Source organism: Hyla sarda, chromosome 12 (genome assembly GCF_029499605.1).
Source record: "Hyla sarda isolate aHylSar1 chromosome 12, aHylSar1.hap1, whole genome shotgun sequence".
NCBI lineage: Eukaryota > Metazoa > Chordata > Amphibia > Anura > Hylidae > Hyla > Hyla sarda.
Genome location: NC_079200.1, coordinates 68,113,957 through 68,139,297, shown reverse-complemented (window position 1 = coordinate 68,139,297; position 25,341 = coordinate 68,113,957). Strand labels below are relative to the sequence as shown.

The window sequence follows — 25,341 nt, the reverse complement described above, 5'->3', positions numbered from 1 at the left end:
GATCTTTGGAGGGGACTTCAATAATGTCACGAGGTCCCAGGATAGGAGAGGCTCCAATGGTCCGCTGACTTGCGATAGTGTGGCACTGATTAGCATAGCTAGAGAAGCTCGCCTAGAGGACGCCCACATCCGGAGCCCCTCGGGCCACGCGGGTTTCACCTATCATCAAGGTAGTCGCAGGTCTAGGATAGATAGGTTTTATTTAAAGGAGGAAGCCGTCTCTTCCGCAGTGTCCGTGGTTGAGGTGGAGTTCTCCGATCACTGTATGATTTTGTTTTCCCTGAATGTTTCAGAGACCCCCCGGATGGGTAAAGGTTATTGGAAGCTGAATTCGTCCCTCCTGGAGGAAGCAGAGGTGAGACAGTCCTTTGAGGATTTTCTTCAGAGTCAGGTACCTTTACTGGGCCTCTGTAGTAATAAGCTGGAGTGGTGGGAGATATTCAAGAAGCGGGTTGCGGGGTTCTTCCGCCAGCTCTCAAGCCTCAGGTCCCTGAACAGGTATCGCCTGTATCAGGGTCTGAGGAGGAAACTCGAGCTCCTTGTCTCGACTGGAGGTAGCCGAGAGGATATCTCCAGAGTGAAATCCTTGCTGATGAGGTGTCAGTACGATAGGCACGCATCTTTGGTTTTTGAGAGGGATTTCGGGAAGTACCGCTCGCCCGACCCTTACAGAAACTGTAAGATGTCAGTGAGTAGTAAAGTCATTTCAGGACTGATTGATAGTACAGGATCTCTGAATCGGTCCAGATCAGGGATCTTGGAGGTTGTCAGATCCTTCTACTCGCACCTCTTGGGGAGGAAGGATCTGGATCGAGACAAGATGTCGGTTTTCCTGGCTGAAACCATTCCTGAGCCAGGGGTAGACCCTTCTCTTGATGTTTTGGCAGTAGAAATCAGGGAAGAGGAAGTGAGACTGGCGATCGAGGGGCTCGCCCCTAAGAAGTCGCCAGGTCCGGATGGCTTAACATCCGAGTGGTACAGGACCTTTAAGGAGTCTTTAGCTCCCCTCTTGACTGAGGTATTCAATGAGTGTCTCTCCTCGGGCACTCTGCCGAAGTCAATGAGGAGGTCAGCCCTGATTCTCCTTTCAAAGGGTAAAGATCCCAGCCGTATTGAGAATTGGAGGCCCATAGCTCTTCTCAATACGGACAGGAAACTTCTGGCCAAGATACTGTTTAATCGGCTGGTGAAGTTTGCACCCCGGCTCCTTTCGGGGGCCCAGCACTGCTCTGTTCCAGGCCGAAGCACCTTAAGTGCGGTCCTTAGTGTCAGGGAGGCAGTGGAGCGGAGTAGTGCGGGTCTCTGGAAGGGGTACTTGCTGTCCTTGGATCAGGCCAAAGCATTTGATCGGGTGAACCATGAGTACCTCTGGTCTGTCCTCCTGAGATATGGCTTACCGAGTACTTTTGTTAATTGGCTTAAGATCTTGTATGCAGGGGCAGAGAGTTTCCCGCTAGTGAACGGGTGGTCTGGCCGCTCTTTTGAGGTGGGGTCCGGAGTCCGTCAGGGTTGTCCTTTGAGCCCGCTTTTATACGTGTTCGCAATCGATCCCTTCGTCAGGAGGGTAGATTGTGGGCCGTTGGCGGGAGTCGGGATGAGTCTGGTGGAGCTGGATGTCCCCCAGAGAGTAGTGGCGTACGCTGATGATGTCACCATTTTCGTGTCCTTGAGAGAGGAGGTCGATGTGGTGATGTCAGAAGTGGACCGCTACTCGGAGGCATCCGGGTCTAAGATCAACCGGGATAAGTGTGAGAGTCTCTGGCTGGGAGGGGGAGATCCCACGTTTGATCTCCCGGACACCCTTCCAGGGCCCCAAGAGTCAGCAAAAGTTTTGGGCATCACATTCGGTCAGGATGATTATTCCACCAAAAACTGGGATGGTAAGCTCCAGGATGCCACTCAGAAGGTGAACCAGTGGAAGGGTTGGTCTATGACCCTCAGGGAAAGGGTACACCTGATCAAATCGTACCTGCTCCCCTTGTTTATCTATCTGGGCAGCGTATGTATCTTGCCAGAGGCTTACTACACTAAGATCTACAGCCTGTTTTTCCAACTGTTATGGGGAAACAGGATGAACCTAGTCAAGAGGGAGGTTACGTACCGCACGAGGAGACTAGGGGGTTTATCTATGGTAAACCCTGTGGTGTTCTTAACAAACACCTTCTTGAAAGCTAACATCTCAAACCTCTGGTCAGAGAGGGCTCCTCCGTGGGTACTCTCCTGCAGGGAATGGTTTCGGCCTTTCTTCCAGGAATGGGAGAGAGGAGGGCAAGTGAAGGACCTCCGTACGCCACACGGATATCTTCCGGCTTATGCTACCCCGACTCTGAAGGCGATACGTCGGTGGGGTCTGGGAGTGTGGGAGATCAGGACCCAGTCAAGGCAGTTCCTTGACAAACGGGTTCTGTTGACCCACTTCCAGAAGCCTCTGGCGCTCAGGGACTGCCCAGGTCGGGATCTGAGGGTGGGGTTGTACCTTTTAAACATGAAAAGGATCCCCCAGAAGTTTTGGGACTTGGCCTGGCGCTGCTTTCAGGGGAAGCTATATGTAAAGGACAATTTGAAGTGTAGGAGCTCTGATGACCGGGGATGTCCCCGAGAAGAGTGCGGGGACACGCTGGAAAGCATGGACCATTTCCTGCTTCATTGTCCTTTTAATGTAGGGGTCTACAACCGGGTGGGCGCTTCCATCGGCTGGAGTCACCTTGCTGGCCTTACCTATCCGGAGTGGGCTTATGGGGCATTCAGGAACCTGGGTGGCCGAGACCGGGGCACTTTATTTGTAGTCAGTTTAGTGGTTAGGTACTACACGTGGAATGCACGGTGTCTAGTATCTACACAGCGGAAAGTCCTCTCCGAGGTGGAGGTCTGTAGGAACATCACCGGTGACCTCGGGAAGATCAGGTCTTTGGAGTATGGCAGTCTTGGTAACAGTAGGGCTTCTCTCCTGTGGAGAGGTTTTTCATTTGATGTGCCCTAGGTACTAGACCTCTTGGGTAGAGTACCCCTGTTTCTGGTTAGGGATAGCAATATAGGGACAGAGAGAGGGTGAGTGCAGGGTCAGTTTGTTGAAGGGATAACGGTAGGGTGAGTCGAAGGGAAACGTTAGTGGAGAGAGTTTAAAAAAGTAATATCAGGATTGCCATCCTTCTTCCTGGTGGTGGGCTATGCATGTACACCCTAGTATTTTTGTTTTGTTTTCAGAATATGTATTGCCTAAAGGGCTTACAGGCGACCGAACTTGGGCCTAAGGTGGGTTGTATTGTTTTGTATTTGTATATGATGTTATGTTGTGTTTTGAAGTTGTATTTGTATAGTTGGTTTGGGTATAGATTAGGTTGGGTGGGGGAATTGGTGGGTTGGTGGATGTTTGGAGGGGCTTGCATGGGTCAGTTATGGACTGGACTGGATATCCATGGACTATGGACTCTGACCCATGTCAAGGTGGGTGGTTGTGTGGGTGATGGGTTAGACTAGTGTAGGATGTCATGTGTTTTGTAGATGTATAGTTTGGTTTTTGGTGTATATGGTTTATGTATATATTTGCATTTAGGTTATGTATTTGTATTTTTATATTTGTATTGTATATATTATTATATAGTATGGATTGATTATTTTATTTTATGAGGGGATGGGGATAGGCAGTCGGATCAGATTTAGTTAGCATTTTTATATTACTTTAAATATTGGTTATATTATGGTAGTGTAGATAAAAAAAAAAAAAAAAAAAAAAAAAAAAGTATATGTATGTGTAGGTGTGTGTATGTATATATATACATATATATATATATATATATATATATATACATGTGTATGAATAAAATAAAAAAGTAAAAAAAAATAAAAAAAATTATAAAAAAAAAAAAAAAAGTGTATGTGTGTATATATATATATGTAGATATGTGTATGTATGTATATATATATATATATATGTGTATGAATAAAATAAAAAAGTAAAAAAAAAAAAAAAATTATAAAAAAAAAAAAAAAAAAAAAAGGGTGGATGTTAGTTGTGAATGTAATGTGCAGTTGAGTTTTTACCAAGTTTGGTTGTTTAGTTTAAAGCTAAGTAAAGCTATTTTTATGTTTATGTAAAGAATGCGTGGGTATGTGTGTGTGTGTGTGATAGTATTTTTCATAATTTATATGTAGGTAATTTATATGTAGGTATAATGTTATGTGTTTTGTTAGATTAGCTAAGCTGGGCTGGCCGGTTAGGCAGGTTTTGTTGTGTTGTGCTTTGTTATTGCTAGTTAAGCCTGTTTTTCGGTTTTGTTAAGTTTTATATATTTATAATAAAAAGAGTGTCAGCAGAGAGCACTTCCTGTGGAACACAGCAGCTGTTGGGTGTGTCTGACTTCCAGAGAGAGAGGATTGAAGCAGTGTTTCCTACAGCCTTTTCCCCAGGAGGGTGGCAGCTTCCTTGGGAGAGCCTCCTGCTATGGAGCCCCAGACTTCCACCCCTCGAACTAGGCCGGAGGGGGGGTGGGAGTGAGAGAGCTATGGACGATTCCCAGGACAGGGTGAGAAGATCCAGCAGGCTCCGCAATAATGTGGAGCCCACTCCCCCGTCCTTCGCTGGAAACCGCAAGGCGTCCGGTAAGAAGCTTATGGTTGTGTCTTCGGGGACTGTGTCTGATACTATGGAACCCCAGCAATGGGGGGTGAAGGGTCCCAGGGAGTCGCTAGCTACTTTCGGTTCCCGCATGCAGGCAAATCTTGTAGAATATGAGCAGCTGGGGAAAAAGCTGAAAATCATAAGGGAAGACCTGAAGTTTGCTCTCTACCAAACAGATAACTCTGCCAAGGCTATGAGGGCTAAGTTTGCTGCCAGGGTGTGTGAGCTGAAGGCAGAGGAGCAGGAGGTGGTAAGAGCCCGAATGCTGATTGTAGAGGGAGCAGGCATGTTTAAAGAAAAATTAAAGAATGAAGACCGCTATAAAACCATGCGGACCCCTGTGAAGGAGGAAGAGGATAGTCAGGGGGAGGAAGAGTGCTTGTGTGTCACGGAGGAGAAGATGGAGGAAGGTGGTGAGGGAGATGGCGGCAGTGAGGGTGATGAGAGTGAGGGGGATGTGTGTGATACCCCGTGTACCCCTAAGACCTCTGTCACCCCGAGTGCGGATTACATCAACCCTGCCCAAGTCGCCCTACCAGCCACCTCTGAGGAAAGTGACAGTAATGATGGCGGTGACAGTGGACTGGTCTGTGGGGGGCTCCTGCGGGCCATAGTGATGCAGGAGTCACCCACCCGTCTGGAAAATTTCAGTTTTGGCCAGGACCTGGGCCCTGAGGAAAGGAAGAGGAAGAAGAAGAAGAAGGAGAAGAAGAAGAAAAAAGGCTGAGGAGCAGATAAAGTTTGTTTTCTCTCCTATCCAGCAGTCTGGGCCACCTGAAAAGTTGGTTCAGGCTGCTGGGCCCCCCACCCTGCCAGATCCCGCTTCTGCTGTGGAACGGGACCAGCACGGTGGGTACAGTGCTGCATCCAACATGGCCGCGGGTGCTACAGTCACGCGTCCTGCTGGTAGGGAAGAGCAGGACAGGCTAATAGTGGGCAATAGTTATGCGGCAGTTTGCAAGGGGAGCGGTTCCCCGAGTATTGTGGGCAATGTTACTAGCCCTGCGGGGCACTTCCCTGAGAGGGGGGGGAGTGTCCAGGTGCCTGAGGTGTGTGGTGAGATCTTCTGCTTGGGGGGCGGTCCCCTGGGCGCTGCTAGTAGTGTCGGTGCTGCGAGGCACTCCCCTGAGAGGGGGGGGAGCGTCCAGGTGTCAGAACCTGCTGCTGAGCCTGTGCGGTTGGGCACAGTGTGTGGCGCAGGCACTGCAGGGATCTCCCCTGTGAGAGAGGGGAGTCCCTGCACATCAGTGGTAGGAGGAGGGGTGAAGGTGCGCCCGGAGGGGCAGCCTCAGCTTCGGGAGGTGATGTCGGCGGTGACATCTCGAATGGAGGAGGAGTCAGCGTCGCCGACAATGGCAGCCGCCGGTGACCTGAGAATGTACAAAAAGGCCAAGCTAAAGCATGTCCAGGCCAGCCCAGAGGTAGTGGGTGAAGCAGCTGCTGATCCCAAAAATACTGTCAATAAAAGCAATGTTAATACAAGGTGTGTGAAAGATGGGAGTGGTAGTGCTGTGGATGAGAGGGGTGTATGTGGCAGTGGTAGTGGTGCAGATGGGAGGAGTGGTAGTGGTGCAGATGGGAGGAGTGGTAGTGCTGTGGATGAGAGGGGTGTATGTGGCAGTGGTAGTAGTGCAGATGGGAGGAGTGGTAGTGGTGCAGATGGGAGGAGTGGTAGTGGTGTGAATGAGAGTGGTGATAGTGGAGTGAATGAGAGGAGTGGTAGTGGTGCAGATGGGAGGAGTGGTAGTGGAGTGATCGGGAGGAGTGGCAGTGAAGTGATTAAGAGTGGTGATAGTGGAGTGAATAGGAGGGGTGGTAGTGGTGTAAATGAGAGGAGTGGTAGTGGTGCAGATGGGAGGAGTAGTGGTGTGAATGAGAGTAGTAGTAGTAGTGGTGTGGATGGTAGGAATAAGAGTGGCTTTTGTGGCAGTACAGGTGGCCTAGGCGGGGATGTAGGGACGGTGTCTGGTCCGGCTGCCCCCCCGGTCGTCAGGAGTTATGCAAGTGTGGCGGCTGGGGGTTCAGTAGGATCTTTACCTCCTGCATCTGATGAAGGTCAGTTGCAACGGCGTCTCCTGGAGGCACTAAAGAGAGGAGAAAGGACGCTCCAGGTAGAGGGAAAGGAGATGGGCCTGTCTTTTTGGGTGGAGAGACATGGTCTGGGAGCGTTCCGAGAGAGGAATGGGGAGACCGTATGGTCCCTCCAGACACACGGGCAGGAGGTAGGTCGCAGGAATGTGGCCCGTTTGGTCTGGAAAGGCGAAGATGCGTGCCCCCAAAGGGGCAAGGTGGTGGAGCTTCTTTTCCAGATGGGTTTCAGGGCTGGGGACATCTTTGCCCTGATTCACCCCTTCGGCTCCTCCGAGTTTGACGTCACCTTTGTTAGGCCGGAAGGACTAGATCTCTTTTGGTCTAATTATGAGCTGATGAAAAACGAGCCCGGATGGCGAGATTTCGCTGTTAAAGCGGTATCTCGCCAGAGTATGGTAAAGAAAGTGACCGTTTTGACCCGTAACGAGTCACTTTCTTGTTATGACATTATGACCTGGCTGGGCAGGTACGGGGAGGTGACGGACGTCCCCCGGAAGAACTTTGATGAGCACAATATATGGTCTGGGGCCTGGACGTTTTCCGTTCGTCTCAGGCGTTCAGGGAACACGGTCACCCACATCCCTTCGGCCGCCTTTCTGGGACGCGACAGGATTCAGATCTTCTACCAGGGGCAGCCGAGGCTGTGTCACAGGTGTGGTGACCAAAACCACTTTAGTGCCAACTGCACTCAGCAGATATGCGCCCTCTGCTGTGGGGTGGGTCATCTGGCGGCCACCTGTGGGCAGATTCGGTGTAACTTGTGTGGTGACTTAGGTCACCCGTTCAGCCGGTGTCCACGCTCGTTCTCCAACACTGTGACCGCCCCAGCTGGGGAGAGCCTAACGGTTGCCCCAGCGGGGGAGGGGACTAGTGGAGGAGAGGGGGCACCAAAGCCAGTGAAGGAAAAACATAAGACCCCCTCTATGCGGAGGCGAGAGGAGAAGCGCAGGTTGGAGAGGGCCCTTGAGAATGCCCAGGTGCCAGGGGTAGCTCGGGGTCCCACTCCAGACACTGGCTCAGAAGGAGGTCAGAATAACTCTGAGGCTTTGGGTGGGGCCGAACTGGATGAGGAGATAGGGAGACTGCGTAGGGAAGAAGGTCAAGATGCTCCTTCCTCCTTCCTCCATGCCTCTGAATCCGAAACTGTGGATGAGGAGGAGAAGGAGGGGCAGACAGTAAATGGTGGCCAGGAAAAGAAGAAGAGGAGGAAGAAGGGTAAGAGTAAGGCAGCGCCGTCCTCCTCTTCAGTTGTAGCCTCAGACCATAGAAGGAACAACTCAGTCTCTGACCCTCTGATCGTCCTTTCAAATCGATATGAGGCCCTTGGGGATACCATCTCCCCTCCTCTTCTCGAGGGTCCGGAGGCAGTGCGGCCTCCAGGAGGTGCCGAGCCTCCTTCCTCTGGGGCAGTTTCCTCAGGGGGAGAGGTAACACCAGATGCTGGAGGTAAAGATCCTGGGATGGATATATCCCTGAGTTTAAAAAGAGGCAAAGGGTCTTCCTCCGATTCAGATGGGGGTGGAGGGAAGGAGAGGAAGAAGGTTTAAAGGGTGAGGCCATCTAACTCAATCACCCAGGATGGCGGCACTCACCCCACTGACACTGGCATCTATTAACTGTGCCAGCATAAAGTCTGATACGGCTAGATTCGCAGCCTTTGATTTTCTCGGCCGTGTTGAAGCCGACATTTTGTATCTGCAAGAGACCAGGTTGTCAGATCTAGCCTCCCTGGTAAAAGCCAGAAGAGAGTGGAGGCGCGGTCCCTCCCACTGGTCTCTTGCGGCTGAGCCGTATAGTGGGGTGGCGGTCCTTTTTACCGCTCCTGTTGAATGCAGACGGGTTATTGAGTTAGAAATGGGGAGGTGCCTGATCTTAGATGTCTTCATGAAGGGACAAGAGCTCCGGCTCATTAACATCTACGCCCCGCAAACTAAGCGGGGCCGTAAAGATCTCTTTATGAGGATTAAGCCCTTTCTTTTTACGAGTCGGCAAGAGATCTTTGGAGGGGACTTCAATAATGTCACGAGGTCCCAAGATAGGAGAGGCTCCAATGGTCCGCTGACTTGCGATAGTGTGGCACTGATTAGCATAGCTAGAGAAGCTCGCCTAGAGGACGCCCACATCCGGAGCCCCTCAGGCCACACGGGTTTCACCTATCATCAAGGTAGTCGCAGGTCTAGGATAGATAGGTTTTATTTAAAGGAGGAAGCCGTCTCTTCCGCAGTGTCCGTGGTTGAGGTGGAGTTCTCCGACCACTGTATGATTTTGTTTTCCCTGAATGTTTCAGAGACCCCCCGGATGGGAAAAGGTTATTGGAAGCTGAATTCGTCCCTCCTGGAGGAAGCGGAGATAAGACAGTCCTTTGAGGATTTTCTTCAGAGTCAGGTACCTTTACTGGGCCTATGTAGTAGTAAGTCAGAGTGGTGGGAGATATTCAAGAAGCGGGTTGCGGGGTTCTTCCGCCAGCTCTCGAGCCTCAGGTCCCTGAACAGGTATCGCCTGTATCAGGGTCTGAGGAGGAAACTCGAGCTCCTTGTCTCGACTGGAGGTAGCCGAGAGGATATCTCCAGAGTGAAATCCTTGCTGATGAGGTGTCAGTACGATAGGCACGCATCTTTGGTTTTTGAGAGGGATTTCGGGAAGTACCGCTCGCCCGACCCTTACAGAAACTGTAAGATGTCAGTGAGTAGTAAAGTCATTTCAGGACTGATTGATAGTACAGGATCTCTGAATCGGTCCAGATCAGGGATCTTGGAGGTCGTCAGATCCTTCTACTCGCACCTCTTGGGGAGGAAGGATCTAGATCGAGACAAGATGTCGGCTTTCCTGGCTGAAACCATTCCTGAGCCAGGGGTAGACCCCTCTCTTGATGTTTTGGCAGAAGGAATCAGGGAAGAGGAAGTGAGACTGGCGATCGAGGGGCTCGCCCCTAAGAAGTCGCCAGGTCCGGATGGCTTAACATCCGAGTGGTACAGGACCTTTAAGGAGTCTTTAGCTCCCCTCTTGACTGAGGTATTCAATGAGTGTCTCTCCTCGGGCACTCTGCCGAAGTCAATGAGGAGGTCAGCCCTGATTCTTCTATCAAAGGGTAAAGATCCCAGCCGTATAGAGAATTGGAGGCCCATAGCTCTTCTCAATACGGACATGAAGCTTCTGGCCAAGATACTGTTTAATCGGCTGGTGAAGTTTGCACCCCGGCTCCTTTCAGGAGCTCAGCACTGCTCTGTTCCAGGCCGAAGCACCTTAAGTGCGGTCCTTAGTGTCAGGGAGGCAGTGGAGAGGAGTAGTGCGGGTTTCTGGAAGGGGTACTTGCTGTCCCTGGATCAGGCCAAAGCGTTTGATCGGGTGAACCACGAGTACCTCTGGTCCGTCCTCCTGAGATATGGCTTACCGAGTACTTTTGTGAATTGGCTTAAGATCTTGTATGCAGGGGCAGAGAGTTTCCCACTGGTGAACGGTTGGTCTGGCCGCTCTTTTGAGGTGGGGTCCGGAGTCCGTCAGGGTTGTCCTTTGAGCCCGCTGTTATACGTGTTCGCAATCGATCCCTTCGTCCGGAGGGTAGATTGTGGGCCGTTGGCGGGAGTCGGGATGAACCTGGCAGAGCTGGATGTCGCCCAGAGAGTGGTGGCGTACGCTGACGATGTCACCATTTTTGTGTCCTCGCGAGAGGAGGTCGATGTGGTGATGTCGGAAGTGGACCGCTACTCGGAAGCATCCAGGTCTAAGATCAACCGGGATAAGTGTGAGAGTCTCTGGCTGGGAGGGGGAGATCCCACGTTTGATCTCCCGGACACCCTTCCAGGGCCCCAAGAGTCAGCAAAAGTGTTGGGCATCATATTCGGCCAGGATGATTATCCCACCAAAAACTGGGATGGTAAGCTCCAGGATGCCACTCAGAAGGTGGACCAGTGGAAGGGTTGGTCTATGACCCTCAGGGAAAGGGTACACCTGATCAAATCGTACCTGCTCCCCTTGTTTATCTATCTGGGCAGCGTATGTATCCTGCCAGAGGCTTACTACACTAGGGTCTACAGCCTGTTTTTCCAACTGTTATGGGGGAACAGGATAAACCTAGTCAAGAGGGAGGTTACGTATCGCACGAGGAGACTAGGGGGTTTATCTATGGTAAACCCTGTGGTGTTCTTAACCAACACCTTCTTGAAAGCTAACATCTCAAACCTCTGGTCAGAGAGGGCTTCTCCGTGGGTACTCTCCTGTAGGGAATGGTTTCGGCCTTTCTTCCAGGAATGGGAGACAGGAGGGCAAGTGAAGGACCTCCGTACGCCCCATGGATATCTTCCGGCTTACGCTACCCCGACTCTGAAGGCGATACGTCGGTGGGGTCTGGGAGTGTGGGAGATCAGGACCCAGTCAAGGCAGTTCCTTGACAAACGGGTTCTGTTGACCCACTTCCAGAAGCCTCTGGCACTCAGGGACTGCCCAGGTCGGGATCTGAGGGTGGGGTTGTACCTTTTAAACATGAAAAGGATCCCCCAGAAGTTTTGGGACTTGGCCTGGCGCTGCTTTCAGGGGAAGCTATATGTGAGGGACAATTTGAAGTGTAGGAACTCTGATGACCGGGGATGTCCCCGAGAAGAGTGTGGGGACACGCTGGAAAGCATGGACCATTTCCTGCTTCATTGTCCCTTTAATATAGGAGTTTACAACAGGGTGGGCGCTTCCATCGGCTGGAGTCAACTTGCCGGCCTTACCTATCAGAAGTGGGCTTATGGGGCATTCAGGACCCTGGGTGGCCGAGATCGGGGCACTTTATTCTTAGTAAGTTTAGTGGTTAGGTACTACACGTGGAATGCACGGTGTTTAGTGTCGACCCAACAGAAAATCCTCTCCGAGGTGGAGGTCTGTAGGAACATCACTGGTGACCTTGGGAAGATCAGGTCTTTGGAGCATGGCAGTCTTGGTACCAGTAGGGCTTCTCTCCTATGGAGAGGGTTTTCCTTTGATGTGCCCTAGGTACTAGACCTTTTAGGTAGAGTACCTTTATTTTGGTTAGGGACAGTGTCAGAGGGACAGAGATAGGATGAGAACAGGGTTAGTTTGAATGAAGGGATAGGATTAGGGAGAATTGTAGGGGGAGTTAGGGAAAGAGTGTAAAATTGTTTTGAATGTATCAAGTCTGCCATCCTTCTCCCTGGTGGTGGGCTGATGCATGTGCACGCTAGTTTTTTGTTTTGTTTTTAAGCTGATATGGTATGAAGGGCTTACAGGCGACCAAACTTGGGCCTAAAGTGGGTTGTGGTTCAGTGTGTATAAGTTTGTGTATAAGTTGGTTGGGAGGAGTGCTAGGTGGGGAGGGTGTATTTGTGGGTGGTGGTGTTCATCTTTGGGGGACCTAACATGGGTCAGTTAAGGACTGGACTTTGTGAACTGTAAGAACGGTATGGACTCTGACCCATGTACAGGAGGGGTGGTGTGGGTGAGGGTACAGTTTTAGTGTAGGGTTTTTCCTAGGGTTTTCTATTGATTTTGTAGGGGTTTTCTGTAGTGCATATATTTTGTTTATATTATATTTTATTTATTATTATTATTATATAGTATATTTAGTAATTTTGTACCTATATTGTGTTATATCTATATTGTTTCATATTGTTTCAGCGTTATGGTAGCCGGACCAGTTGCTGTGTTGATATGTGGTTTATTTAGTTTATTTCAGTTATTTGGTCTGTTTTATGTTTTCTTTGGTATTTTCATTAGTCCCGGATAGAGGATCCAGTTAATTTGGACGTTTTGTAAGTGAATGTATGTGTGATATGATTATTTTGATGATTATTATTATTATTATTACTATTATAGTTTTTGTTTGTATGTATGTATATGTATATATATATATATATATATATATATATATATGTGTGTGTGTATGTATGTGTATATATATGTATATGTATAAAGATTAAAAAAATATAAAAAATGTAAAAAAAAAGAAAAAATATGAAAAAAAAGTAAAAAAATTTTTTTTTTTTTTTTTTTTTGAGGTGTGCTTGCTACGTTTCTGTTTAGTTTTCTTGTTGCGTGTTCCCAAGTATGGATGGTTTTGAGTTATAGTCGCATAATGATAACTTTTATGTTTATATTTTGACAAGCCAAGTTGTGCTATTTTATTTATTTATTTATTTTTCTTATGTTCATTTTCGGTAAGTGTGTGAGTGTTTGATTAGATATTTTGGGCATACTTTAATATCTTAGTATTTTAGTATCTCAGTAAAGCTGGGCTGGCCGGTTAGGCAGGGTTTTGTTTATGAGGCTTTGTTTTTGGTTCTAGAGTATTTCTTATTTATGTTATAGCTGGTTAAGCTTGCTTTGTGTTTTGTATTTGATAAGTTTTGTATTTTTCTAATAAAAAGAGTGTCAGCAGAGAGCACTGTGGTCAGACTGGAAAGAATAACACAACTTTCTCTGTAGTATACCTGTAGCATACATCAGCTCATAAGTACTAGAAGGGTTAAGATTTTTAAATAGAAGTAATTTACAAATCTGTTTAACTTTCTGTCACCAGTTGATTTGAACAATTTTTTCCCCACTGGAGTACCTCTTTAAAACAATGAATGAGGTGTCTGTGCCCACGTCAATGAACAATGCCACTTTTCCCCCACATGAACTGTGCCACTATGCCCCCATGTATTGTGCACTTAAATAATTTCCTGTGACTCTCCAGCTCTTGCAAACGAAAACTCTCATCATGCACAGACAGAAGGCCTTGATGGGAGCTGTAGTTTTGCAGCAACTGGGCAGTGACAGGTGGGGGGAACATGAGCGACTGTTCACCTGCCAGGCTTGCCGTCCTGCGCTAATCTGACATGACTGGTGATCACAGTGAGGGTCTGGACCGTGGTCCGCCAGTGTGGTACTGCTGGTCTAGACCAATGTTGCCCAACCAGGGTGCCTCCACATTTTGCAAAACTACAACTCCCAGCAAGGCTGGACAGCCTTCAGCTGCCTGGGCATGCTGGGAGTTGTAGTTTTACAGCTGCTGAAGGCACCCTGGTTGTGCAACATTGGTCTATTCTCTGTGAGCTAAACCCATCAGCAGCACAAATCTGTCAGCTGTTCTCTAGTTTGTTATACTGTAGAAGTGCAGGTAAGTGTACCAGGCAGTAAGTCAAGCCAGCATATAACTGCAACATAGCACAGGGGCCTTCAACCTGCGGACCTCCAGATGTTGCAAAACTACAACTCCCAGCATGCCCGGACAGCCATCGGCTGTCCGGGCATGCTGGGAGTTGTAGTTTTGAAACATCTGGAGGTCCGCAGGTTGAAGACCACTGCCATAGCATAATCACACATATTTTCCTGGCCTCAATGGCATAATCAGCAAATGTGAGCTTTGGCGCCCCCACATTTCTCTCTAAAGCATCACAGCCATAGCAGAAAGCAGTGGGAAAAAATGGAAATCGTCTCCGGTTTGCAGTTCCAATTCCTCTTCTTTTTCGAGAATTTTGGGGGGAGATTTATCTTGCTGTCTTATAGTAAGATTCTGTTTGTTGCCCATAGCAACAAATCAAGGCTCAGCTTTCACTTTACCAGAGCAATAAGAAAAATGAAAGCTGAAATCTGATTGGTTGGTGTCAGAAGATTGAATGCTTTTATTCTTCAGGTGGAATCTGATGGGGAAAAACCTAGGCCTCCATTGCAGCCATTGCAGTAAGGGCAGGTTTCACCTTTTTTTATTATTTCTGCCATTTAAAAAAAAAAAAAAATTTTTGCACAAAAAAAAACTGAAAAAACTGCCCTGTATACTCTCTCAAGATGCAGTTTTTGTGGTGTTTTTTTTTTAATTTATTTTTTTTAATAGTGTTTGTTTTTTTGACATTTTTAATTGTTGGCGTTTTTTTTTTTTTTTTTTTTTTTACCACTGCGTTTTTATCATGACAAGTTATGTGATCTTTTCATCAAGTGACTCATGAATTTTTAATAGAGATGGAGATTTTTTTCTCCCATAGATTTCTATTGTAAAGAAAAGACTCTATAGTCTCTACATGCTGCGATTTTAAAAAAAAACTACCACTGAATCTGCAGAAAAACTCCCAAGTCTGCAGAAAAAACACCAAAGATAAAAACAAATGGCAAGTTGGTTTTGCATTTCATAAGTCCTTCTTGACTTTCAGGCAGTGCAGCATTTGTGGCTGTTTTTTTTTTATTTTTTTTCTTGTTTTTTTTTGTGGCATTTTTGCAAAAAAAAAAAATAATCCAAATGCAAACCGAAATTGGATGGACATGGCATGGACATTAAAGAGGTACTCCAGTGGAAAACTATTTTTTTTCTAATCAACTGGTGCCAGAAAGTTAAGCAGATTTATACATTACTCCTTTCTCAAAATCATAATCCTTTCAGTACTTTTCAGCTGCTGTATACTACACAGGAAGTTGTACAGTTCTTTTCAGTCTGACCACAGTGCTCTCTGCTGACACCTCTGTTCTTGGTAGGAACTGTCCAGAGCAGGAGAGGTTTGCTATGGGGATTTGTACCTGCTCTGGACAGTTCCTGACATGGACAGAGGTGTCAGCAGAGAGCACTGTGGTCAGACAGAAGGGAAATTAAAAAAGAAAAGAACTTCCACTGTAGTATACAGCAACTTAAAGGGGTAGTCCAGGAAAAAAAAAAAAAACTTTTTTATATATATCAACTGGCTGCAGAAAGTTAAACAGATTTGTAAATTACTTCTATTAAAAAATCTTAATCCTTTCAGTACTTATGAGCTTCTGAAGTTAAGGTTGTTCTTTTCTGTCTAAGTCCTCTCTGATGACACCTGTCTCGGGAAACACCCAGTTTAGAAGAGGTTTACTATGGGGATTTGTTTCTAAACTGTGCGTTTCCCAAGACAGGTGTCATCAGAGAGGACTTAGACAGAAAAGAACAATCTTAACTTCAGGAGCTCATAAGTACTGAAAGGATTAAGATTTTTTTATAGAAGTAATTTACAAATCTGTTTACATTTCTGGAGCCAGTTGATATAAATAAAAAAGTTTTTTCCTGGAATACCCCTTTAAATGTACTGGAAGGATTTAGATTTTAAAATAGAAGTAATTTACGATCAATACAACTTTCTGGCACCAGTTGATTTGAAATCATTTTTTTCCACTGGAGTACCACTTTACCCCTTTAAGCGCCGATTCTGGAGGAGGCTGCTGAATGGAATTTCCGTGTTGTACAGCTTGATAAATCCCCCATTTTCTTCCACTCTGAAGGCTGAGTCTACATGTCCCTAGTTGGCTGTATGGCAAAACTGTATGGAGGAGGTGGCAGCGCCAAAGCTGGCATTCATCTGGGGTGCCCTAAAGGATATAGCCAGAAAAAAAAAAAAAGCTTGCTGCTGTCAAATTTAGCGCACTCTCCCTTGCCCTTATAATTTCCAGTGTACCTGACATATAAGTGACGCTGTGCCCCTCCCCCATGGTGTGCTCCTCACGCCTCACCTCCATGTAAAGCTAAATAAATAAAAAATTCACAATATACATTCAGCCTACAGACAAGCCGTGTGAATAGAACCGCAGCACTAAGTCACCGTTAACTCGGCCTCCATTTTGTTCCAGCCTTGAAATTGAGGGGTTTTATTTTTGCTACAAAAAAAAAAAAAAAAAAAACTGCAGAGAAGAAAATGTACAAGTTGTACTTTTGTTTAGTCGCTAGGTTTGTCAGCTGGTAATAAAAAAACTAAGACAACAGCGTGGGCAGGAATCCTATCCTTTTTTATGCACAAACATGTGCTGTGTGGAGCCGAGAAATTGCTCTCCAAAAAAAGAAGGAAAAAAAAAATCTGCGCTGCTTCTGCCAGACGTATGAAATGAGCAGAACTGCTACCTGCGGCTGCAGCAGTCATGAAGGGAACAGTGTCCCCGATGAGGCTGGCACAGCTGGTTCACAACACCTGGGAGTGATTAAAAAGTATATGTCCTCTGTATGGGCTACAACAAAATGGTGGCTGACCAACAGGACTAGAGACATGCCAACAATGGGTTTTTTTATCCACCAGGAATTCCCTTGAATTTCCCTTGAATTTGACGTTTCTGTATGATTATGTCAAAGCTGAACTTGTATACAGTAAAGGGCCCCAAGAAATACTAGGGGATGAAAGAGGATAGGCAGAGACATAAGAGGGGTGTGGCCTATGCATCAAGCTGCTACAAAAGCTATTACATGGGTGGAATTACATATTCTATTCCAGCATTAAAAAAGAATCTGCTCCATGTGAAAAAACATTATTGGGCCTGTACCAATTTGCCCTTTCTTAATTAAGTAGAAATCACTGTGTGACATGTTACTAATCAACAACCAACAAATACTAATCAAATACCAACAAATATCAGAATGTCATGTGTTTTGATAGAACTTCCCTTCATTTGATAGCCCATAGGGTTCCTAATATATTTGTGAATCACTTCATTTACCAAAAATGACTCAGAACCCCCTACATGTCATCTATAGTATTGTAAATTGTTCCCCCAATACAGTGCTAGCCTGGTCAGTCTATTGCATGCCAGTATTTGTCATTGCATAGCAGTAAGGAGTATGTGCTGTGCTGCGATTTGCCAGAGAAGTAAGGGAAAGGAAGCCCTATGTGTGTACTATTGGCAAATAGCCCAGCTCTAGCCCTGCCCCTCTAAAATGTAGAGAATAAGAAATAGCTGTGCACCATGGAAGGGACTCTCAGAAGCTCAATGACTTCACCACAACCAGGGTTAAAGAGTACCTGTTGTTAGCAAAAACTTTTAATATAATGTAGATAATACCATTATATGTATATTTGTAATATACATTGGTTAAACATGGGTATATTTTTGGGTGAAAAAATGCTGTCTCTGCAGCTATTGCCTGTGTGTCTCTGTGAGGAAGTGATGGCAGGACAAGCAGGGCTCTGTGCAGGCTCGTGGCTTGTGAATCATCCTGCTATGTGAAGCAGGGGTCCTGTTTGTCCACTCACACTTCCTGTATTTGGTCTCCTCACAGAGACACACAGGCAGTAGCTGCAGTGCCACATTTTTTAACCAATATATATTACAAATATTCATATGATGTTATTGTCTGCATTATATAAAAAAGTTTTTGCTAATGACAGGTACACTTTAACCTTACAAAACCATGATGGGTTATCAAAATCTTTTGAAAGTACAGATACACTTTAACCAAATTTATTAAAGGGGAAGTCCAGTAAAACTAAACTTATCAGACATTTATCCCCAATACATCATTGGATAGGGGATAAGTGTCTGATCATGGAGGCCTGACTGCTGGGACGCCCCTTGATCTTCAGAACGGGAGCCCAACTAAATACGCAGCCTCCGCAGATTCCTATCCCCACCTTCCTGGACGCATTCCAGTGATGGCCGGTCAGCCAATACTGGCTGAGGCAGAACATCACTGTGGCCAGTGATTGGCTGAGCTTGCCGTCACCTGCATTTGTCCAAGAAGTTGGGGGCGCTCTGCTCCTAGGATGGGTAAGTGGTAGGGCCCAGTACAGGAGATCAACACTTAATCAATTTAACCCCTTAAGGACACATGACGTACTGGAATGTCATGTGTCCGCTCCCGATCTATAACGCAGGGCCACGGTGTAGCGGGTCGGGCCCGGCCTCCAACAACGGCCGGGACCCGTGGCTAATAGCGCGCGGCATTGATCGCGGTGCCGCGCGCTATTAACCCTTTAGACGTGGCGTTCAAAGTTGAACGCCGCGTCTAAAGTGAAAGTGAAAGCATGCCGGTTAGCTCAGGGAGCTGTTCGGGATAGCCTCGGTGAAATCGTGGCATCCCGAACAGCTTACAGGACAGCAGGAGGGTCCCTACCTGCCTCCTCGCTGTCCGATCGCCAAATGATTGCTCAGTGCCTGAGATCCAGGCATGAGCAGTCAAGCGGCAGAATCATCGATCATTGGTTTCCTATGAGAAACCACTGATCAATGTAAAAGATCAGTGTGTGCAGTGTTATAGGTCCCTATGGGAGCTATAACACTGCAAAAAAAAAAGTGAATAAAGATCATTTAACCCCTTCCCTATTAAAAGTTTGAATCACCCCCCTTTTCCCATAAAAAAAACACAGTGTAAATAAAAATAAACATATGTGGTATCGCCGCGTGCGGAAATGTCCGAATTATAAAAATATATCATTAATTAAACTGCACGGTCAATGGCGTACGCGCAAAAAAATTCCAAAGTCCAAAATAGTGTATTTTTGGTCACTTTTTATATCATGAAAAAATGAATCAATAAGATCAATATGTCCTATCAATGCAAAAATGGTACCGCTAAAAACTTCAGATCATGGCGCAAAAAATGTGCCCTCATACCGCCCCATACGCGAAAAAATAAAAAAGTTATAGGGGTCAGAAGATGACAATTTTAAACGTATTAATTTTCCTGCATGTTGTTATGATTTTTTCCAGAAGTCCGACAAAATCAAACCTATATAAGTAGGGTATCATTTTAATCGTATGAACCTACAGAATAAAGATAAGGTGTCATTTTTACCGAAAAATGTACTACGTAGAAACGGAAGCCCCCAAAATTTACAAAACGGCTTTTTTTTTTTTTCAATTTTGTCTCACAAGAATTTTTTTTTCCGTTTCACCGTAGATTTTTGGGTAAAATGACTGATGTCATTACGAAGTAGAATTGGTGGTGCAAAAAATAAGCCATCATATGGATTTTTAGGTGCAAAATTGAAAGAGTTAGGCTAAGTTTCCACTGGCAGTTCTTGGAGATCTGCCACTGCAGTTTTTGAGCCAAAGTCAGAAGTGGATCCATAAGGGAGGAGAAGTGTAAGTCCTTCCATTATATATCCTATTCCATTTGAATACATTTCTGGCTTTGGCTCAAAAACTGCAGTGGCTGTATTCCAAAAACTGCCAGAAAAAAACCAAGTGGAAACCTATCCTTATGATTTTTTAAAGGCAAGGAGCAAAAAACGAAAATGCAAAAACGGAAAAACCCCAGGTCCTTAAGGGGTTAAGGGGTTCTCAAGAGGACCCCTTAGACACTCATCCCTTATCCACAGGATAGGGGATAAGAATCTGCGTGCAGGGGGGTCTATAGCTGAACAGAGTCACCTAATGACTCCGTTCGGGACTTATGAAGAATTTTAAGCAGAATAACCCGTGGCTAATACCACGTTCAGTGCCGGGCGCTATTAACCCTTCAGACACGGCATTCAAAGTTGATTGCCGCGTCTTAAGTGAAACTAAACTACCCACGGCTAGCTCAGCGGGCTGTTCGGGATCGCCGCAGCATCCCGAACAGATGTAGGATACAAGGACCAAATGACTGCTCAGTGCCTGAGATCCAGGCATGAGCAGTCAAGAGGCAGAATCATCGATCAATGGTTTCCTATGAGAAATCATTCATCAATGTAAAAGATCAGTGTGTGCAGTGTTATAGGTCCCTATGGGAGCTAAAGCACAGCAAAAAAAAAAAAAAAAAAGTTCATCACCTGCCTTTTCCCATTTAAAAAAAAAGTGTAAATAAAAATATGTGGTATCGCCGCGTGCGGAAATGTCCGAATTACAAAAATATATAATTAATTAAGCCGGTCAATGGGCGTGCGAGCAAAAAAATTCCAAAGTCCAAAAGAGTGTGTTTTGGGTCACTTTTTATATAATGAAAAAAATGAATAAAAAGCGATCAAAAAGTCCTATCAATACAAACATTTCAGAACACGGCGCAAAAAATTAGCCCTCATACCGCCCCGTATGCGTAAAAATAAAAAAAGTTATAGGGGTCAGAATATGACAATTTTAAACGTATTCATTTTCCTGCATGTAGTTATGATTTTTTCCAGAAGTACGACAAAATCAAACCTATATTAGTAGGATATCATTTTAATCGTATGGACCTACAGAATAAAGATAAGGTGTCATTTTTACCGAAAAATGTACTACGTAGAAACGGAAGCCCCCAAAAATTACAAAATTAGTTTTTTTCTTCAATTTTGTCGCACGATCTTTTTTTTTCCATTTCGTCGTAGAATTTTGGGTAAAGCGACTAATGTCACTGCAAAGTAGAGTTGGTGGCACAAAAAATAACCAATCATATGGATTTTTTGGTGCAAAATTGAGTTTTGATTTTTTAAAGGTAAGGAGGAAAGAATGAAAGTGCAAAACGGAAAAAACCCTGGTCCTTAAGGGGTTAAGGGCTAAATTAGTCACGTCTTGAGTTAAAGGTCATAGTTTCCCTAAAGGACATGCTGAGACTTATAGTTCTCCAGCTGTGAATTTAGATTACTACGCCCTCTCCTCTCAGCACAGGCAGCTGGTTTGTTAGCCCAGCACACATAGGGTTACAGATGATTGACACGACACACAGGTCACCACCGGGTTACGTAGCTACGACTTTCCACTGTCCGGCCCAGCCAACCACGTGTATTTATCGCGGCATGTGTCCACTGGCCACGCCCGGCCGTCTCTGATTGGTCGGGTGTACAGTTTGGTCCTGCCTCTTTACCGGTTTTACTTTTCATTGGCAGTAACCGCTGTCCATCACTTTCCAGACGGATTAGTGACGTCACTGTCTGGAAACTCCTCTCCGTGTCCTAAGGGAACATTTAAAGAGACAGAAGGCATTTAATGATGTGCGGCTGTGGTGTGAATACTTGACCTGCCGGCTGTGCGGTCACGGGGCGGTCCCTGGGCTGCGGGGCGGGGGTAGGTATCAGGTTAATATTATTACACCGGCATGTAAGGCAGGTAGGTATCAGGTAGTATTACACTGACATGGCAGGTAGGTATCAGGTTAGTCTTATCCATCTGACATGTAAGGCAGGTAGGTATCTGGTAGTATCACACTGACATGTAAGGCAGGTAAGTATCTGGCACATTTAAGGCAGGTAGGTATCTGGTAGTATTATTATTGACATGTAAGGCAGGTAGGTATCTGGTAGTATAACACTGACATGTAAGGCAGGTTAGTATCTGGTAGTATTATTACACTGACATGTAAGACAGGTAGGTATCAGGTAGTATTACACTGACATAAGGTAGGGGGTATGAGTTAGTATTATTACACTGACATATGAGACAGGTAGGTATCAGGTAGTATTTTTACACTGACATATTAGACAGGTAGTATTTTTACACTGACATAAGGTGGGGGGTATGAAATAGTATTATTACACTGATATATGAGACAGGTGGGTATTAGGTAGTATTATTACACTGATATATGAGACAGGTAGGTATTAGGTAGTATTACACTGATATATAAGGCAGGTAGGTATTAGGTAGTATTACACTGATATATAAGGCAGGTAGGTATTAGGTAGTATTACACTGACATATAAGGCAGGTAGGTATTAGGTAGTATTACACTGATATATAAGGCAGGTAGGTATTAGGTAGTATTACACTGATATATGAGACAGGTAGGTATTAGGTAGTATTACACTGATATATAAGGCAGGTAGGTATTAGGTAGTATTACACTGACATATAAGGCAGGTAGGTATTAGGTAGTATTACACTGATATATAAGGCAGGTAGGTATTAGGTAGTATTACACTGATATATGAGACAGGTAGGTATTAGGTAGTATTATTACACTGATATATGAGACAGGTAGGTATTAGGTAGTATTACACTGACATATAAGGCAGGTAGGTATTAGGTAGTATTACACTGACATATAAGGCAGGTAGGTATTAGGTAGTATTATTACACTGATATATAATGCAGGTAGGTATTAGGTAGTATTACACTGATATATGAGACAGGTAGGTATTAGGTAGTATCACACTGATATATAAGGCAGGTAGGTATTAGGTAGTATTACACTGATATATAAGGCAGGTAGGTATTAGGTAGTATTACACTGATATATAAGGCAGGTAGGTATTAGGTAGTATTACACTGATATATGAGACAGGTAGGTATTAGGTAGTATTACACTGATATATGAGACAGGTAGGTATTAGGTAGTATTACACTGACATATAAGGCAGGTAGGTATTAGGTAATATTACACTGATATATAAGGCAGGTAGGTATTAGGTAGTATTACACTGATATATGAGACAGGTAGGTATTAGGTAGTATTACACTGATATATAAGGCAGGTAGGTATTAGGTAGTATTACACTGATATATAAGGCAGGTAGGTATTAGGTAGTATTACACTGATATATGAGACAGGTAGGTATTAGGTTGTATTATTACACTGATAAATAAGGCAGGTAGGTATTAGGTAGTATTACACTGATATATGAGATAGGTAGGTATTAGGTAGTATTACACTGACATATAAGGCAGGTAGGTATTAGGTAGTATTATTACACTGATATATGAGACAGGTAGGTATTAGATAGTATTACACTGACATATAATGCAGGTAGGTATTAGGTAGTATTATTACACTGATATATGAGACAGGTAGGTATTAGGTAGTATTACACTGACATATAAGGCAGGTAGGTATTAGGTAGTATTACACTGACATAATGCAGGTAGGTATTAGGTAGTATTATTACACTGATATATGAGACAGGTAGGTATTAGGTAGTATTACACTGACATATAAGGCAGGTAGGTATTAGGTAGTATTACACTGACATATAATGCAGGTAGGTATTAGGTAGTATTATTACACTGATATATGAGACAGGTAGGTATTAGGTAGTATTACACTGACATATAAGGCAGGTAGGTATTAGGTAGTATTACACTGGCATATAAGACAGGTAGGTATTAGGTAGTATTACACTGACATATAAGGCAGGTAGGTATTAGGTAGTATTACACTGACATATAAGGCAGGTAGGTATTAGGTAGTATTACACTGACATATAAGGCAGGTAGGTATTAGGTAGTATTACACTGATATATAAGACAGGTAGGTATTAGGTAGTATTATTACACTGATATATAAGGCAGGTAGGTATTAGGTAGTATTACACTGATATATAAGACAGGTAGGTATTAGGTAGTATTATTACACTGATATATAAGGCAGGTAGGTATTAGGTAGTATTATTACACTGACATATAAGGCAGGTAGGTATTAGGTAGTATTACACTAATATATAAGACAGGTAGGTATTAGGTAGTATTACACTGACATAAGGCAGGTAGGTATTAGGTAGTATTACACTGACATAAGGCAGGTAGGTATTAGGTAGTATTACAGACATAAGGCAGGTAGGTATTAGGTAGTATTATTACACTGATATATGAGACCGGTAGGTATTAGGTAGTATTACACTGACATATAAGGCAGGTAGGTATTAGGTAGTATTACACTGGCATATAAGACAGGTAGGTATTAGGTAGTATTACACTGACATATAAGGCAGGTAGGTATTAGGTAGTATTACACTGACATATAAGGCAGGTAGGTATTAGGTAGTATTACACTGACATATAAGGCAGGTAGGTATTAGGTAGTATTACACTGATATATAAGACAGGTAGGTATTAGGTAGTATTATTACACTGATATATAAGGCAGGTAGGTATTAGGTAGTATTACACTGATATATAAGACAGGTAGGTATTAGGTAGTATTATTACACTGATATATAAGGCAGGTAGGTATTAGGTAGTATTATTACACTGACATATAAGGCAGGTAGGTATTAGGTAGTATTACACTAATATATAAGACAGGTAGGTATTAGGTAGTATTACACTGACATAAGGCAGGTAGGTATTAGGTAGTATTACACTGACATAAGGCAGGTAGGTATTAGGTAGTATTACAGACATAAGGCAGGTAGGTATTAGGTAGTATTATTACACTGATATATGAGACAGGTAGGTATTAGGTAGTATTACACTGGCATATAAGACAGGTAGGTATTAGGTAGTATTACACTGACATATAAGGCAGGTAGGTATTAGGTAGTATTACACTGACATATAAGGCAGGTAGGTATTAGGTAGTATTACACTGACATATAAGGCAGGTAGGTATTAGGTAGTATTACACTGATATATAAGACAGGTAGGTATTAGGTAGTATTATTACACTGATATATAAGGCAGGTAGGTATTAGGTAGTATTACACTGATATATAAGACAGGTAGGTATTAGGTAGTATTATTACACTGATATATAAGGCAGGTAGGTATTAGGTAGTATTATTACACTGACATATAAGGCAGGTAGGTATTAGGTAGTATTACACTAATATATAAGACAGGTAGGTATTAGGTAGTATTACACTGACATAAGGCAGGTAGGTATTAGGTAGTATTACACTGACATAAGGCAGGTAGGTATTAGGTAGTATTACACTGATATATAAGACAGGTAGGTATTAGGTAGTATTATTACACTGATATATAAGACAGGTAGGTATTAGGTAGTATTATTACACTGATATATAAGGCAGGTAGGTATTAGGTAGTATTACACTGACATATAAGGCAGGTAGGTATTAGGTAGTATTACACTGATATATAAGGCAGGTGTGCACCATACAGTGTTATTACTGTGATTTATAAGCAGGTGGTGGTTGTCAGGTGACTAGGTTTCATCTCCATGGTGACATCACTGTTTACTCATAAAATGATACATTGTATCCAGTGATGTCAATGTTATGTAATAGAATCACTTTGTCTTCATGAGGCTCCTGTACAGTTCTCATAACCGTCTCATCTTTTGATAAAGAACTACAAGCAACAGCAAGTCCTGT

At 44.5% G+C, this 25,341-nt stretch overlaps 1 protein-coding gene across 11 annotated transcripts in view; it reads left to right on the top strand.

The window, feature by feature from the left end:
• The first annotated feature begins 4,578 nt into the window (after positions 1-4,578).
• Positions 4,579-25,341, top strand: part of PMEPA1 (prostate transmembrane protein, androgen induced 1) — a 95,418-nt gene continuing 74,655 nt past the window's right edge. For 6 of the 11 annotated variants that reach the window (XM_056547483.1, XM_056547482.1, XM_056547480.1 and 3 more), the window contains exon 1: positions 21,105-21,358. The gene's annotated coding sequence lies outside the window, so the exon portion shown is untranslated. Of the gene's footprint in view, positions 4,600-21,103; positions 21,359-25,341 lie in introns of those variants that run through there. The other 5 variants (XM_056547492.1, XM_056547491.1, XM_056547489.1 and 2 more) reach the window with 2 other exon arrangements.